Genomic DNA, 13,574 nt, shown 5'->3' on the forward strand with positions numbered 1-13,574 from the left:
GCCTCGGCCTCCCAAAGTGCTGGGATTACAGGCTTGAGCCACCGCGCCCGGCCTTGTGTCTTTTTTTGATAGAGCCCTGGCTGAAGTGCAACTGATCTTTAAACTTTTCTCTTCAGTGAAATTAAACTACAAGTGGAAAGTCTTCTGAAATGTGGCCAGAGTTCAAGAATGTTCAAATTCTTCATCCACCAAATGCACATGTTGTAATTAGACATGTTTCTCTCTTTGCCCACAGTGCCTGATATATTTCCTTTGAGGGATAATTAGGGAAGGGGTGTGGTTCATCCCCAAAATAATCCTGAAGTAGTCACATTTTTCAGATCCTTATAGTTGGCAGTTTTGTTTTCTTGCATTAAAATAATGCTGTGCAGACACTATGCCTCTTTGTTGTAGTCTGACTCTAAACATGTTTTGTAACAGAGGATAAGGCTCTGACCTAAATTGTGGATGGTTTTTTAAAAGATAAAGATAAGGCTGCGCATGGTGGCTCATGCCTGTTATCCTAGCACTTTGGGAGTCCGAGGTGGGTGGATAAGAAGGTGAAGAAATTGAGACCACCCTAGAGAAACCCTGTCTCTACTAAAAATACAAAAATACCAAAGTTAGCAGGGTGTGGTGACAAGAGCCTGTAGTCCCAGCTACTCAGGAGGCTGAGGCAGGAGAATTGCTTGCAGTGGGAGGTGGAGGTTGCAGTGAGCCAAGATCGTGCCACTGCACTCTAGCCTGGGCAAGACTCTGTCTCAAAAAAAAAATTAAAAAAGGTAAGAGTAGGAAAGGGTGGGAAAGCAATGTATTTTTAAGTATGTAGGTTTTACCAAGTAATCATGCTATGTAAAAGGCAGATGAGCAGCATTGAGGCATAACTTACGTGCTTCTGAGATCCCTGGGTCTGGTAACCTATTCTTGGCTTACCCAGTGGGAGGAGTTCCTCAGGACACTTTTCTGAGTTGTCCTCTCCTGTTTCTACCCTGTTTTCCCTTATGTTGCATTTCTCTGAAGTGCCCTGGTGTATGTCATGCTGTTGCTTATTTCTTTGTATGGGTTTTGGTAATTGGGAAATCTCAGTTTCTTAGACACCTGTTTGTTGGTGGATGACTGAGCTGCCAGAACAACCTTTACACCTTATGATGTAATGATACCTGTATCTGGTGATAAGCTTGTTCTTGGTTGATCAGATAGCTTCAGCAGTGGTGGCTTTCAGTATGCCAGAGAATCTGTGAAGAGTCAGCACTTTGTGTTAGAAACAAAAGTGCTTAACTGGATAAGGTATTTTAAGATCATGCTTTTAAACATGATGAGCTTACTTTCTTTCCTTGTGATCAGAAAGGACTGGCATCGGACAGCATAAAATGAGGACTAGTAGTTAACTCTGACTTTTAAAATTGGATTGCTGCCAGAGTAAAATGGCTTCTTCTATCCTTGACTATTCTAAATCAGTGAATGTGACAGTTAAAACCTTGAACCATAATTTAAGAGCTTTGATCACGCTTTGAAAACTCTACTCAGAGGGTTACAAATTGGTAAAGCTAGTTAAGCGGGCAGCTGATGGCTCTGAAAGTTGAGATGAACAGGAGGGAGGGATCTGGGGCTATCTTGATGGTACCTGATGGCTGGTACCTAAAAACATCACAGCACCCCCAACCCCAGCCCAGCCCCAGACACAGGGTGCAAAGGATGTTGGTGCCTCTGTGAGGGGACCTGCTGGGTGCTGAGCTCTGCTCTAGGGAGCGATGTGGTTACAGTTTAGGTACCAAATCCATCTTTCTTGTTAAATAAAACATCTGTTTGAGTTATTATTCCAGGAGCCATAAGCATTCTTTGTAGAAAAATAAGGTACAGATAAACAAAAACTTTTCTTTTTTTCTTTCTTTTTTTTTGGAGGCCGAGTCTCGCTCTGTCTCCCAGACTGAAGTGCAGTGGCACAATCTTGGCTCACTGCAACCTCCGCCGCTCAGGTTCAAGTAATTCTTCTGCCTCAGCCTCCTAAGTAACTGGGACTACAGGCACCTACCACAATGCCCAGCTAATTTTTGTGTTTTTAGTAGAGACAGGGTTTCACCATATTGGCCAGGCTGGTCTCGAACTCCTGACCTTGTGATCCACCCACCTCGGCCTCCCACAGTGCTGGGATTACAGTCATTAGCCACTATACCCTGCTAACAAAAACATTTTTTAAAGAAAAATTATAAACATAAACAACTTGGAGTGTATTCTATACACCTCAAGCAGATATATGTGTAGGTATATATGCATTTTTTTAACCAAATTGGGATTAATATTGTTGATCATATTTTGTAATCTGCCTTTTTTCACCAAAAATATATATTGTAAACACCTTTCCATGTCAGTCGTTATCCCACAATGTCATTTTAAATTAGACCTCTGACCAGGCAAAATTTAGCTTTCAGAGGGTAGCTATACTTGTACCCATTTTGTGGGCATTCCAAATAGGGTGAAAATGTACTTTCTAAGAGTTTAGATCAGTGTTTGACCTGAATGAACTAATAATAGTTAATGAGTACTTGCTTGTGAATTTTTAGCTTTGGAAGAGAATTTAAAGATAATATACTCTGCCTCCATTATACTTTTCCTCCATTACACAGATGTGGAAACTGAGGCCCTGTAAAGTTTAATGTCTTGCATGTGGACACAGTGTTATTGCAGAACAGAGATAAAAACTGTCTCCTAATAGCCAGCAGTGCCATGTTAAACCAGGATCACAGGAGCTTAGGAAAGGTTTTATATAGATGTGGGAAGAAAAGCCAAGAGAGATAAAGATTGAGAAGAGTAAAAAAAGTGTGGTGTGGCCAGGTGCAGTGGCTCACACCTGTAGTCCCAGCAATTTGGGAAGCGAGGTGGGCTTATCATGAGGTCAGGAGTTCAAGACCAGCCTGGCCAATATGGTGAAACCCTATCTCTACTAAAAATACAAAAATTAGCTGTGTGTAGTGGCGTGCACCTGTAGTCCCAGCTACTTGGGGGTATTGAGGCAGGAGAATCACTTGAACCTGGGAGGCGGAGGTTGCAATGAGCCAAGATTGTGCCACTGTACTCCAGCCTGGGTGAAGAGCGAGACTCTGTCTCAAAAAAAAAAAAAAAAAAGGTGTTAATAGCTGTTTTTTATTTTTTCATTTATCCCTCAGGAGAAAGAATGCATTTTGTTGCCTAGTTCTTATTTAAGGCCATTTCTTATGGTCAGGAGAAGTGAATGAATATATGATCCTGTATTCTTCCCTCAGTTATGACTGTGGATATATACAAAACAAAAATGAATAATTACTAGTATTTATTAGGCACTTCTGTGTTCCAGGAACTATGTATATCTCATTTCCCCCTTTCAACAATTTCAAGAAGGGAATACTGTTACTACCTGTCTTTTTTGGTTTTAGTTGTGGAAACAGACTCAGAGAAGTTGAGTACCTTATTTAAGGTCATGGGGTTTGTGCCAGTGTTTAAACTAGAGCAGTCTGACCTCGGGACCCATTCTCTTATCCTTATATTTATGAATGTAAGGAATATTATTAGTGAAACATGCTTATATCATGAGTAGCCTTTGCACAATAGAATGCTTCCTTATTAGTGTTCTGGCAGCACTTTCTTTCTTGGCTTTTGTTAGATTGTCAGCCAGGAAACTGCTGAACAGATATAGGGATCTCTTGGTTGTTTTAGGTCTCTAGAGCTGGTGTTTTTGAAAAATAGAATTAATTAGTTGAACAGATAGTTACTCAGCACCTGCTATATCCCAGATATTATTCTAGGTATTGAGTGGGGATACATCCATTTACAGAACAGATAAAATTATTAGGATGATTTTTGTTGGACTACTAACTTTGATGTCTTTGGTGGATAGATGATACCAAGAAGAGATTGCCTTGTCTTAAAAAAACTTCTGCCTTGGTCCTAGCAGTAAAAATACCTTTAAAAACAAAATCTAGATCCTTTGCCTTATTTTTTTAAGAATTCATAACCTGGCCAGGCACGGTGGTTCACGCCTGTAATCTCAGCATTTTAGGAGGCCGAGGTGGGTGGATCATGAGGTCAAGAGTTCGAGACCAGCCTGGCCAATATGGTGAAACCCCATGTCTATTTAAAATACAAAAATTAGCCGGGCACAGTGTCCTGTAATCCCAGCTACTCGGGAGGCTGAGGCAGGAGAATCACTTGGGTGGAGGTTGCAGTGAGCCAAAATCACGCCACTGCACTCTAGACCGGGCGACAGAGCAACACTCAGTCTCAAACAATGAACAAACAAACAAACAACAACAAAAAAAGGAATTCATAACCTTTTCTCCATTTTCAGCTCATTTTTAAAATCTCCCAGAACTCACCCAGCTGATTTCTTAATAGCATTATTTTCTCCTTGAGCTTGAAGGTCATTGGTAGGCCAGCAGAAGACATTAAAAGTCCTTCCTGAAATGGTCACTTTCTTAGCTGTGGCTTTAGCCTGATGATCTGTCCAAAGCTTCTGCTTTTTCTCTCCTGCCTGTGCTTTCTGCGGCATCTCCCTGGGTCTTATCCAACACAACGTCTGCAGATGGAGCCTCAGAAAGCATCATGAGGCTCTGTCAAGCAGCACTTCCTGCAGCGTCAAGCAGCGCTTCCTGCATCCTGATCAAACAGCTGCCACATGGACAGCCACTGTCTTAGAGAAGATACTCTTCTGTACCCTACTTCCAGCAGAAATGTTAAAATTAGGGCTACCATCAGAATTTTAGGCCTTGGGGACCCCATACTTAGAAGTTTAAAGTTCTGGGTCTTTCTCTAAACATCCTCAACACGATGTTGGATGTTCTTCCACATTAAACCACCCTATGTGATGGTGTGCTTTAGAGAAAATTCTATTATTATAGGGGCCAAAGAACTTCTTATCGCTACCAAAAAAAGTATACCTTATTATGATAAAGACAATATAGTAAAGTTGCAGAGTTTGAAAGTTAGAAAAAGAAAGCTGCCAATGATGGCAGCTTATAACCAAAGCAATGATTCCATTTTTAAGAATGCCTGTGCTTTGTTCATGAGTGTGTATCTCATATGGTTGCATTCGTAATTGTGTAAAAATTTGTAGCCTATACATGTGGTTGTCATGTTGAAGATTTTATGCTTGATCCATATTGATAGAGTATATAGGTTAAATTGTTTTTTCAGTAAATATTCACCCTCAGTTTCACATCAAGTTGTGCTTGTGACTTCTCATGTGGTTTTTTCTTTTTTTTTTAAGATGACAAAGAGGGCAGTGGGTTTGCAGGCATTGACAAGAGAACATGCAGGCTCTGAAAAGGGCTCAAGCTGAGATCTTGGCTTTGTTAGGATTATGCCCACAACAGCTATCTGTGGGGCCTACGTGAGGCTTAACAAAGAGCAGAGGTAGACATCTCTGGTAGAAGGAGTTTTGATCAACTACAAATTCAGCAACACTGGTAAGCCGAAGTTGTCTCAGCCTAGCACCCTGAGTTTGCTCTCACTGAGTCAAGTTTACGGTAGATGAGTGCTATGTAAAAATGTCTTCTGAGCTTTCAAAATGAATCATTTAAAATAAACGTATTGAGATTGGGAGGCAGGATTGAACTGGAATAATTCTTTTAACCTCTTATCTTCTGTTGCTTTGGGAGAAAGAACAGGGGAAGTGGAAATGGGGATTCTAGGAGGGTGTACAGCGGTGGGAGAGATGGAGAGCCCCAGGGCCTCACCCTTCCTTTATTTCCCTTTGCTTACCTCCTGTATCAAAACTCTAAGAAAAGCAAGAGCTTGTCAGTAGCCCTTCATACTAGTTATAATTCCAGTTCCTTTAAGCTTCACTTATATTTCTACCTCAATAATGGGAATTATGGTATGCCCATGTTACATAATAGATATGTGTGAATATTTATGAATATCAAATACCATTATGTATGTGAAGCCTTAGTACAGGATACTTAGCACATAGTTAACCTTTAATAGATGTGGGCCATTATTGTTATTCAGAAGTTTCATCAGTCACTTGGATGGTTTCAGAAAGTGCTTAATCATTAATCTTGATGGCAGAAATCTTGCCCAGCTAAGGTATTAATAAAAGGGGAGTATTTTGTTGTTGTGATTGTTGCAATGCTGTCATGCCAGGAAAGTTTGCTGTGTGGTAACTCTTTCTTAGAATAGTTTTCATTATCTCTAAAAGTTTCTTTTCCTTGTTCCTTTATACATTTACGAATAACCTGATTATATTTAAAATTCCAACCTAATGAGAGCACTTAGTTGTTGACTTTTTTCATTATTAACATTTAGCCTTTGACTTTTTGCTAGTTTCATTGTGTGGACTTATTTTTCTTCCCTCTTCCCTAATTTCTTTTTTTTTTTTTTGAGACGGAGTCTTGCTCTTTCGACCAAGCTGGAGTGCAGTGGCGTGATCTTGGCTCACTGCAACCTCTACCTCCAGGTTTGAGTGATTCTCCTGCCTCAGCTTCCTGAGTAGCTGGGATTACAGACATGTGCCACCACGCCCGGCTAATTTTTGTATTTTTAGTAGAGATGGGGTTTCACCGTATTGGCCAGGCTGGTCTTGAACTCCTGACCTCGTGATCCACTTGACTCGGCCTCCCAAAGTACTAGGATTATAGGTGTGAGCCACTGCGCCTGGCCCCTCTTCCTTAATTTCAAATGGTTTCTCTTCAAAGGTTAAATTTTGTCCATTTATTACAGTGGTTCACTTAAGATATGAGTAAATCAAATTAAGTAAAATCATAAATAGTATAAATAAAATCAAATTATCTCTGGAAGTAATTACTCTGTGTATTTCAAAGGCAGTTATAAAACCATGCTGTTTTGATTTTACATTTAAATGCCTTTCCTAAAATAATAGCCATAGTTTTTTCCCTCTCATGCCCTGTCATTCTTCATTTCCTGTAGACCTGGCTGGTGGACAGGCTTTCAGAGATGGCATGCCAAACCTCAGTTGTTTGCTTGTTGGTAAGGGAGGGTTTCAGCCTTAAGATGGGGCTTAGCATGTGTGGGGGCAAGGGAAGCCCTGGCCACAATGATGAAATATGTTGAAGATGACCTTTCTCTTGTGACAGATTGCCAGCTCCTGTTTCAGACAATTTGTTGTTGTTGTTTCCCATATTTGCTTTTGCTAAGAGTTTTAAAATACTTGAGAATACTTGAAGTGAATGAGCCCAGTTTTTCAAATAAAAAATCTATTATCTACTATTCCTCCAAACATAAAGTTGAATCCTTTAAGATCAACTTCCCAAAGTGTCCCTGTACTTGGGAGAAGTAATGATTCCCTTTTACTCGTGGTCTCCCCAGAAATATGTGCCTGCTGTCTATGCAAACCACTGGGAATAGCACTTTCCCTAGGGAGTCAATCAGTCTGTGGTATTGGGTGTCTTGTTAGTTAAAGAAGGGAATCTGTGGCTCAGATCCCAGGGATGAGTTGTTTGGCATCAGTAGGTGCTTCTGTTTTATCTCTGAGGGACTCCTGGGCTAGCCTCAGTGTTTATACTGTGTGCCTTCTCCTTTGATGCCCAAATGTATTCTCTTGGCCCCTCTTTTTCTCACTCTTTACCTACCTACCTTCCTTCCTTCCTTCCTATATACCTGTCATCTGTCTGCAGCCCCCAGCCCCACCCCAGCTTGCCTAGATTAGCTTCAAGTTCACTTGCCCTACATATCTTTTTTCTTTCTTTCTTTTTTTTTTTGAGATGGAGTCTTGTTCTATTACCCAGGCTGCATTGCAGTGCTCACTGCATCATCCTCCGCCTCCCAGACTCAAGCAATTCTCCTGCTTCAGCCTCCTGAGTATCTGGGACTACAGGTGCACACCACCATGACAAGTTAATTTTTGTGTTTTTAGTAGAGACAGGGTTTCACCATGTTGGCCAGACTAATCTTGAACTTCTGACCTCAGGTGATCCACCTGCCTCAGCCTCCCAAAGTGCTGGGATTACAGGTGTGAGCCACTGTGCCTGGCCCCTACAAATCTCTTTATGCAGCTTTACGTTCTGGAGAAGAGAAGTGGTTGCTTTTTCTCTTTTTGTTTTAATGATCACTTTCTGCTACCTGCTGAGTATAGAAGATGGTCCATGCTAAAAGGGTAACAGGAGGAACCTGGTGTACCTGTAAGTAGTGCCTGAGGAGTGCAGTAAATGTGGCAGATGTAATCTGGGTGGCAGATAGAGAAGGGTTACGGGAGCTCTGGGGTGCATGAGAGAGGCCCTCAATGTGTTGTGTGTGTGGCTGTCTCTGTGGCTGGTCCTGTTGCAGAGGAACAGCTGAGGAATAAACCAACCGCAGTAGGAGTTTGGGGATTGGAACAAGGTGTCATAGCATTGTGGAAGAGACTTTGATTTTGGAAAGTTCCGATCCAGGCTCAGCCACTTGATGGTGACCTTAGATATGTAACTTCACCTCTCTGAGACTTCCTCTTCTTACCTGTAACGTGAATAGGTATCTTCTCTGTAGGCTTATTTTGAGGATGAGAAGAAATAAACCATATATACCCAGCTAAGGACCTGACACATGGCAGATACTCAACAACTGCTAGATGCTTTTATTATTAATAACTTAATAGTAATTTATTAATAATAAACTGGAAGATTTATTAATAATGAAGTGGAAGATTTTTTATTTGAGTAACATTTTTATGTATCTCCATTTGCTGAGCACTGTTAAAATTAGGAATCCAAAGAAACAGTCTGTGTACTCAGGAAGGAGCCTCACATTCTGTTGGAGAGATGGCCAGTTACCAGAGTTCTCTGCACAGAGGTCCGAGCTGCTTACTTATGAGGGAGGCATGTCCAGGTGCTCAGGGGACACAGAACAGGACCCACTGCAGAACCTGACGCAGCATCCAGTCTGATGCAGAAGCTGTGTAGGACTTGGAAAGGTCAATATTAAAGCAGGATTTGGTGTGGGGAGGAGGGAGGCAAGACGGGTGTGAGAGGCTCATAGCTGTGTTAGGACCTGGTAGCATCTTTCCCCATCCCTTATGTAAGATGTGTACACACATCTGTGATGGTGAGAGGGAAGTCTTGAGGAATAGAATCCAAGGGGCGCTGCTAGGACATGCAGGCGTATCTCCCAGATTCTTTGAGGATTCCTTCTTTCTGTGACATGCTGCTGTACCATAGATCAGTCTGGCCTTTAATGAGCCTGTGGGCACCTCTCATCTGTCTCCTAGTTCCTCTTGCCTTCTCTCTGTTCTTTTAACTCCTCCCAGCCCTTCCCCTAACTTAATGTTTATAGAGCAGTTTTAGAGGAGGGGGGAGGGGGGAGGCACAGACGGCAATGCCATGTGTCTCTGCAGCTGCTGTCAGTCACATCCGTTAGCTTAAATTATAAAGCAGTGACAGCCCCATAACTGCCACCTGACACCTTTTTTCTGGCACTTGTACATATCCCAACAGAACAATCTTTACTTTCAGTATAATGTGGTAGTTACGAGCATGGCTTTGGTGTCACACAGAGCTTTTCTACTTGCTAATGGTGAATTTGGGCTGGGTATTTAACTTCTCTGAGCCTCAGTTTTCTGATCTGTGAAATGGGAATAATAATAAAAGTATCTAGCCCATAAGGTTGCTGTTAGTCTTAAGTGATGCAATCTGTGGAAAGCTGTTTACACAGTACCGGGCATGTAGTGAACATTTATTAAATGTTATTTAGTTGCTATTATTCCTCACCACTCCAGAAGCTGCAGCTATGTGTATGTGTATGTGTGTTCACATTCATATGTGTGTTCTTTGGGCCACCAGTGCAGGTCCTGAATGTGGCAAGACTTGATCTCACTTCCTTCCAGCATTGTTCCTCCCTGGCATCCTGTGTGTGTGTCTGAAGCCAGGCATGCTGAACCTCTTATAGGACTGTGCCATACCCACCATGAGTGTACGTAGAGAGCCTCCCTTCTTGCACAGTTTTCTTTTTCAGTGAGTCGCTTCATGGATTTTCTTTCTGTCCTGTAACATTATCTTCCTTGGGGTTTGGGCAGTATGTTAAGTCCAGAGCTTGATACCTGCAATTCAGCTTGGCTTCCCTCTCCTTTCAAGTCAGCCTTCTGCCAACAGCACCCTTCTTTCCCTAATCACTCATGCCAGACCAGTCACAGCCCCTACTATGCCTTTGTGGGGCCCTCTGTGGTGATGTGTCTGTATTTCCATGGCCACCCTCTGTTTAGCATCTCCTGGTGCCTGCGACCACCTACCACAAGAGCTTGGCTGGCCTCTCTACCTCCCACTGTTCCCTGTCTGTACCACACCCAGATGCCCACATACCATGGCCAGCCTTCTGAATGTGGCCTTCATGGTGTCATTTTCCCATTTAAGAGTAAGAGCCCTCCACGCTCTGTGCCCCTTCCACTGATCCAAATGCTAACCAGATTTCAAGGCACACCCACGATCCTGCCTGCTTCTGGTTCTGTTGAAGGAGTGTCAGCTTGGATTTGGCTCTAGCCATTTCTTTTCTGTGTGACCTTTTGCTTCCTGAGACAGGTCCTTATCGCATCAAGCCTGCCGACCCTCTTTGGGTATGGTTCACAGATAATAAGAAGACCAAGCCAGTTAACTGTTTGGTGAGATCAAGTCTGTGGGATCTGAGACTTATATTGGTATTTGGGTCCTACCATTTCTTTTCTAATATGAAATTTATTTATTTATTTATTTGTTTGTTTGTTTGGGAGAGTTGAATGAGGTGTTTGGATTGTTTAAAGGCCTAGCAAATGCCTGGTGAGAGTGATCCTTGCTAAGAATCATAAATGAGTAATGCTTTCACTGCACTTCGAGAAATGATGAGCTGTCAAAACAGAGTGAGGAATTTAGTTTGCATCTTAATGAGCAGATACTTTCTTCCTTCAAAAAAAAAATGTGAGGCCAGGAAAAAAGCAGTGTGAAAAAAATGTGAAAAAAGGATTTAGAATGGCCCAGTGAATAAGTATTGCTTAGCTGTTGGGGGTGGTGAATTGTCCAAGGTCATTGCCTGTTTCCCTGCCCTGGAGACTTGTTACAACCGAAAGGACATTTGAAGGTATTACTCTGTAATAGGAAAAAAGTTGAAGATTGGTGGTTGCCTAAGGTTAGGGGGACAATGTAAACAGGGATTAAATGGGGAATAATGGGTCAGCTTTGGGATGAGGTACTTTGCCTTAAAATATTCCTTTTGGGGTGATGAAAATGATCTAAAATTGATTGTAGTGATGATTGTACAACTCTGTGAATATACTGAATACCATTTCAACGCTTTATATTATTAAACATTATATTAAATACTTTGGCGAATTGTATGGTTGGTAAATTATATCTTTTTTTTTTTTTTAAAGAGACAGTGTTTCCCCCTGTCAGGCTGGAGTGCAGTGACATGATTATAGCTCACTGCAGCCTCCAATTCCTGGAATCAAGGGATCCTCCCACCTCAGCCTCCTGAGTAGCTGAGACAATAGGCACATGTCACTGACTGTAACTTTTTTTTTTGGTAGGGACAGGGTTTCACTATGTTTCCCAGGCTAGTCTCAAACTCCTGGCCTCAAGCAATCCCTACTCCCCCACCACCTCAGCCTTCCAAAATACTGGGATTACAGACAAATGTAAATTGCCATGCCCAGCCAATTATACCTTTTTTTTTTTTTTTTGAGACAAGGTACTTGCTCTGTTGCCCAAGCTGGAACGCAGTGGTGTGATCTCAGGTCACTGCAATCTTCCTACCTTAGCCTCCCAAGTAGCTGGAATTATAGATACACACAACATGCCCAGGTAATTTTATTCATTTTTTGTAGAAACAAGGTCTCGCTATGTTGCCCAGGCTGATCTTGAACTCCTGGGCTCAAGAGATCCTCCCGCCCTCAGTCTCCCAAAGTGTTGGGATTACAGATGTTAGCTACTGCGACTGACCCCAATTATATCTTAATAAAGGTTTTTTTTTTTTTTTTTTTTGAGACAGAGTTTTACTCTGTCATCCAGGCTGAAGTGCAATGGCATGATCTCTGCTCACTGCAACCTTCACCTCCTGGGTTCAAGCAATTCTCCTGCCTCAGCCCCCCCAGTAGCTGGGATTACAGGCATGTGCCACCATGACCGGCTAATTTTTTTTTTTTTTTAGTAGAGACAGGGTTTCATTCTGTTGGCCAGGCTGGTCTCGAACTCCTGACCTCAAGTGATCTGCCAGCCTTGGCCTCTCAAAGTACTGGGATTATAGGCATGAGCCACCATGCCCGGCCTTAATAAAGCTTTTACAAAGACAGAGTTTAAAGGTCAAAAGCACTAAGCCTGGTGTCGGAACTGGTACTAAGTTCTGGCTTTACCATCTATTTAGTTTTGTGGACCTGGGTTTATTATTTAAACCCTTAACGCTTCTTTGGCCTTATCTAAAGTGGGGATGAAAATGCCGTACAGATTGTTTTCAAGATAAGTGACATAGGACATTGAAAGTGGACATAGTAAACTCCAATGACATATTTTTATTTATTTAAGTTAGGCATGTATCATTGTGGATAATAGATGCTTAGTCTGAAATGCTCTGCAGAGTTTCCAGGTAGCCCTCTGAAATGAATACACATTGAGTATTTCTAATCTGAAAATCCAAAATCCCTTCCTTTGGAGTGTCATGTTTGGATTAAAAATATTCAACTTGTACATTTTAGGGTTGAGAACTGATTTGCATAACACATAAACAGCAGAATACTGGAAGACCAGGTACCAGGTTGGGTTTGTGTATGTGGTTTGTTCCCTTGAGACCAGACATTGTCAGTTAGCTTCTTACTACATGTCCGCCTCCCTGGCTTCAGATGCTGTTTGTTCTCTTGGTTTGTTGTCAGAGTAATTGTTGCTTATAGCTGCCAAAGGCAGTAAGTAGTTAGTGGAATAGAGCTGTGGTCAGCACCAAAGCTGCCTCCTGTCATGTTTTCAGAAGCTTGGAGAATGAGCCTGCTAGTTAGGCCTGCTCTAGAGAGCCACGCCCTCTGGCCAGGAGTGAGGGACCAGCAGCCCTGGGAATCAGCTTCAGGAAACAAATCCTGTTTTGGTTTTTAGCTTCCTACAGCTAGATAGTGGATGAATTCATTCAATCTTTAGTCTATATTCTCAGGGAGAAGGCTCCAAATTTCAAGTCTGACCTTGAATATGTCCCTACTCTATCAGACCAGAATATTATTTCAGAAAGCCACCTAAGGTAAGGATGTGACAATAGTTCAGTAATACTTGGCACTAATGATACACTTAGGAATTTTTAATAGAGCAATTTCTTTAATTTCTTAAGAGCTATGCGTAGGATTGAAGAATATTACCAGGATCAAGAATTATTTGTCTCCTTGTATGTTTTCATGTGTCCATTCTTTCAGCAGACTTACTGACAATTTACTCTGTGTCAGGAATTATGTGCTGGGAGTTGAGGCTAAAAATCCATAAGGGTTCAGCCTTAGCCCTCAGTTTGTATCATTAGTTGGCAAGACAGACAAGGTAAGAGACTCTTGCAATTCAGTGTGAAAAGTGTTGTGCTTGGCCGGGCGTGGTGGCTCACACCTGTAATCCCAGAACTTTGGGAGGCTGAGGTGGGCAGATTACTTGAGGTCAAAAGTTGGAGACCAGCCTGGACAACATGGTGAAACCTCGTCTTTACTGAAA

The 13,574-nt window shown here is 42.0% G+C and overlaps 1 protein-coding gene across 3 annotated transcripts in view; it reads left to right on the forward strand.

Annotated features, from left to right (window-relative positions):
• The window catches only part of MTMR12 (myotubularin related protein 12), a 91,921-nt gene that overhangs the window by 4,283 nt on the left and 74,064 nt on the right, over positions 1–13,574 (forward strand). The window lies entirely within an intron of this gene.

Source organism: Cebus imitator, unplaced genomic scaffold (assembly GCF_001604975.1).
Source record: "Cebus imitator isolate Cc_AM_T3 unplaced genomic scaffold, Cebus_imitator-1.0 Scaffold44, whole genome shotgun sequence".
NCBI lineage: Eukaryota > Metazoa > Chordata > Mammalia > Primates > Cebidae > Cebus > Cebus imitator.